This window comes from Babylonia areolata, chromosome 22 (assembly GCF_041734735.1).
Source record: "Babylonia areolata isolate BAREFJ2019XMU chromosome 22, ASM4173473v1, whole genome shotgun sequence".
In the NCBI taxonomy this organism is placed as follows: domain Eukaryota; kingdom Metazoa; phylum Mollusca; class Gastropoda; order Neogastropoda; family Buccinidae; genus Babylonia; species Babylonia areolata.
The window spans coordinates 28,772,175-28,777,174 of NC_134897.1; the positions used below are offsets into that span (position 1 = coordinate 28,772,175).

A 5,000-nucleotide genomic window follows, 5' to 3' on the forward strand; every position below is an offset into this window, starting at 1 on the left:
TTTCTCTCTGAATGTATCTTTCATTTCTCGGTCTTTCTCTCTCTCTTTGTCTTTGTTGTGTTCGCGCCCCAGTGTGTGTGTGTGTGTGTGTGTGTGTGTGTGTGTGCTGTTGTTGTTGTTGTTGTGTTGCTGGTTTTTTCTGGGTTTTTGTTTTGTTTTGTTTTGTTTTTTAGAGAGAAACAGAGGGAGATAAATATAGATTTGCTTTGCAAATTGAAAGGCGCCCGCGCCGAATTCCAGATGAAGAGCACACTGACTGAAATAAAGAAAAAAAAACCCAACACAAACGCCAACGACGTTCAACAATTACCCACCAAGAGACTGGAACGGATGAGCGCTTCGTAGTGTGTCCGTGACACTTTTATTAATTGATCTTCTAGTGGCGTAAAAACCAGGAAACGATTAACCACAATAGATTCGCGTGACGTCCCGCTGACTCTGTGAATAGCTGCTGTTATCTTGGGAATAGAATGGCTATGGATTGGCCTGGAGTTGTTCTTGTGCTGCTGAATTGGAACCTACGGTCGTTTAAAAAACAAACAAACAACAACAACAACAACAAAACAGAAAAAAAAAAAACCATCCGACTCTTTGAGTGTTTGATTGATTGGCGATCAGTCGCATGTTTGACGCGTTGTTGCGCCAGACATTGCTGCCGGCCAGATTTGTCGCAGGCGACAGTTTTAGTAGGTGAAATTTTAGGGCGAAACTCTGTGTGTGTGTGTGTGTGTGTGTGTGTGTGTGTGTGTGTGCGCGCGCTCTCCTGGGTTCTCGGTGATTGACTGAAGAAGTGTCGAGAAATGAAAATGACACGATGAAGATGTGTTCTGGTTTGTGTCAGGTTTGTGATTATTAGGTTTAAAATGGGTGGATCTAAAAAACGAAGAGAGCTGTAAGTGCCTCTTTCTCTCTTCTGCCTCCCTCTGTATGCATCTCTTTTTGTCTTTCCTTCTGTCTCTCCCTCCTTGCACGTCCACCCTCTCTTTCTCTCCACCTCTCTTTCTCTCTAATCGGCATCGTTTCAGTTTCTGTCGTTGAAGATTTGGTGATACATTTCATTGAACGTGTACGTAGCGTTGTGTAAAAAAAGAAAGAAGAAAGAAGCAACAGCAACATGATTTGTTCACAAAGCATGTATTTGCCAGCTTTCAGAATATTCAAACGATGATGATGATGATGATGATGATAACGATGATGATAATAATGGTGATAAGGGCTATGTCTGCCACCTGTAAACTCGTTGAATAGTTTAATGTAAACGCCTTTTCCCTTTACCCTCTCTCCCTCCCTCCCCCCTCCCTCTCTCTCTCTGTCTAACCCCCTCACCCCCCTCTCTCTCTGTATCTTACCTAATGGTTTTCTCTTGATTCATGTATCTGTATATCTATCTTTATGATGAGTGTGTGTGCTGATATATCAAACAAGGCGAAAATATATGCTGGACGAATAATAACATTAACAATAATATCAATAATACTTCACATAGCGCTGTATTATCAGAGCATGCTCTAAGCGCTTTACAAATCCTATACTTCAAAATGAAATAGTCAAACACAAGACGAAGAAAAAGCACGTAAAAAAATAATCGTGAATCGATTAAACACATAAGATGAAGAAAAAGCATATAAAACGTATCGATTAAACGCATAAGATAACGAAAAAAGCATATACATTGCTGTTTTAAAGGATCATAAAATCAAATTCATCAGTACCACAATTTACAAAACGCACTAAGTAGCATATTCTCGACCCAACAACTTTTACGCTCAAGTAAACACACACACACACACACACACACACACACCGATAGTATGATCTGTAAGCATCACACAAGTCCGCACACACAAAACATTGTAGGCACTAAACCGCAAACAGAGGACCGAAGGGATGAAAGAGATGGCCCCCAAAGTGGCACTCTCTCAGAACAAAATTAATGACGGCTCCCAGCGCAGACTCCGAGTGACCATAAAGAGAAAAGCATTGGTGATAACCTGGGACATGGCACGACAAGGACTTATAGCGCACGGCAGTTGTCGTTCCTGTGTTGCAGATGATGAAGAAGAATAATGGCACTGTGGAAGATTTATAATATCTTCTTTGTCAGAAGGAAAGGTGAACGAGATTTGGCATCCGTGCCTGCCAGTAGTTTATTCAATTATTTATTTGTATTTTTATTTATTCATTCATTTAACGCGTTGTTGGAGTTTAACGACCTGTTAGCGTCTACACCCTTAAGGTCAAGTTTGTTCGGTTGGAGTTGTTTTCATTCATTTATTTAATTATCTATTTATTTATTTGTTCATTTGTTTGTTTATTAATTCATTCATTTATATTATTTTATTTATTGATTTATTCATTAATTTATTTATTTATTTTTAATTCATTCATTTATATTCTTTTATTTTATTTTATTTATTCATTTATTTCTTATTCGTTTATTTTTCATTTATCTACCATTTATTTTTCTAATTATCTATTTTTTTCAAGGGACAGAATACGGCCCGTAATGCCCATTCACTTAATGCCGATTCCTGTAATCGTGTTTCCAAACAGACATATCCCTGCATGCGCTTGGTCCGTTTATGTACGCCATGACACTTTACAAACCATGAAAACGAAGAAGCGAGATACAGTTGAAGCATGAACTGTGTGAGTTAAGTTTTTCCACTTTGAAGATTTTATTATGGGTATGCACGGTGATGGGACATTGCTTGTGCTTATATTGTGCAAAGTGGACAACTACTATGCATGCATTCACAAGGATACATTTCAGTGTTTTATCACTTGTGTTGTTTCGGTTGGAAATCGACAGCCAAACGCAGATGAGTTTAACAACGAGAGGATTGATTAAACCTTTGTCCTGAAAGAGAATTTTTGTCAATGAGACATGAAACAGCATGCTCGTGTGTTACGGTAACTTTTCTGTTACTGTAACTTTTTGTGTCACCGTGACCCGTGCATTACTGTAACTAACCGGACAGAAGACCGTGTTACGGAAACTGTCAGAACGGACAAACCAGTGCACGGTACGCGAGCTCCCCCCACTCGCGGCCCCCCTGTGCCACCCAGGGTTTCCATTGTCCTCTGCCATACTGACGCCCAGGGGGGCGGGGTGACATTCCTCCCAGGGCCGGAACGAATTCACAACTTCAGCCTGTCACTTCTCATGCGCCTCACGCAACGTGCTGCATGTGATCAGGCCCTGTCACAGCGGCGGTGAAGGTCACCGGAGAATACCTGTTTACCGCTTCATTATCAGCGTGTGTCGAATGACCGTGAGATATTCCAGCTCCCTCGTGTCCCGAAGACTGTAAACTATAGACAACGGGCACGCTACAGACTATCAGATAGTTCAACGGGACGCTGCGCTGTGGGACTGATAACACGCGTCATTTCCCGGAGATCGGTAAAGAAAAAGACCCATGGGGAACGACAGCTTCGTAAGACTGCCCCCCCCCCCCCCCCCCCCCGGACCCCCTACCCCCTACCCTCCTGTGTTGCTAACTGTCAAAGACAGGACCCCTGCAGCGTAAAGATAAACCACTCTCGCATTCATTTTCATTTTCATCATACATGCGACAACGATATCAGTAAGGGTGTTTACACGACGGTGGTTCTTATACAATCAGTAACAACTATCTGCGTTGCTGTCAAGTCCTCAGCTCTGATCATTTGGAGTTTTGCCAGATTGTATTGTGTTTAGCCATGCCGAGCTTGGCAGCCATCCAAGGGTTTACAGAGAAAGGTTAACCCTTTTTTAACGTTAAAAAAAAGATTCTGCTTTTTATGTTGTCCCGTTGTTTCGGAGGCTCTTCTCTTTCTGTGGCTGGATGGTTTCAATCAGCCTCAGTACCAGGACTGACGTCTTTGGGATTGGTGCTTCTTACCCGCTGTATAAAAAGCAATGAACACAATTCCCACTGCGAAGAGACTTGTAACAAAATCAAATCAAACTGTGTTGCTCACAGCTCAGTCGACCGTAAAGCGACCATTTTGAGGACTAGTAACTTGAAGCAGAAGATCGGCTAAAACGCTGCGCTGTACGTATTTTGATTAAAGCGCGAAGAATATGTTAGTGCAAGCAGTTTTAGCGACAACTGCTTATTCATTCGCTGGAAACAAAATGACCGAGGCAGTGCTGTCATGACTCTTGAATCGTTTCATCAGGATAACGAACAGACACAAACCAGAGATACAGCAGAAGTCAATGAATCATCGGTCGTGGGGCGATGATTGATCAACCAAAATTAATCAGGAATGGATCGTGAAACCCAGGAAACGAATGATGAGCTCCAACAGGCAGCTCTCTGTCAGCTTTACTATACCCAGGTGGGCAACCCGTTTGTAAAGCGCTTAGAGCTTGGTCCCTGACTAAGGATAGGCGCTATCTAAATAAGTATCCCTATCATAATTTATCATTAATTTCATCAGCATCAGCATCATCATCATCGTCATCACCAGTTAATCATTTCCAGCGTCAAGATCGAAAAACGGGCTGCAAGGATGCCGTTGTAAACTAGTATGTCGTCTTAATTACAGAACCGTGCTTTTGTGTATTGGAAAGTGTCGCTCCATTGTTGTTTCTTCTCCTCCCTCCCCCCCTTCCTTCTTCTTCTTCTTCTCTCTCAAGGCCATCACACCATTGATCGCCTCAAAGAAATAAAAGCAGAGAGAGGGAGCGGCCGCAAATCTAACATGAAAGGTAGAGCACGATGCTTTGCAAATCAAACAAATATCGGCATCATTTCCAAACCAACATTGCGCAAATTTCTTCAAAACGGAACAGAGTCTCTGTGGGCCTTTCCAAATACAATAGACCGAGCAACACACTAGATGCCACGTTCTTGGCATCAGAGATCTTTTCCCATCCCTCTTGCGGCCAGTCAGTGGCGGCTGTGTGTGTTTGTGTGTATGTGTGGGTCTGTGCTTTTGAGTGCGTTTGTGAATGCGCGAGAGTGAAATTGCACACAAGTGTCAGGAGAGATATGTGTACGTGTGTG

The 5,000-nt window shown here is 42.4% G+C and overlaps 1 protein-coding gene across 2 annotated transcripts in view; it reads left to right on the forward strand.

Annotated features, from left to right (window-relative positions):
* The window catches only part of LOC143297366 (uncharacterized), a 44,087-nt gene that overhangs the window by 2,384 nt on the left and 36,703 nt on the right, over positions 1–5,000 (forward strand). The gene's annotated exons all lie outside the window — the stretch shown is intronic.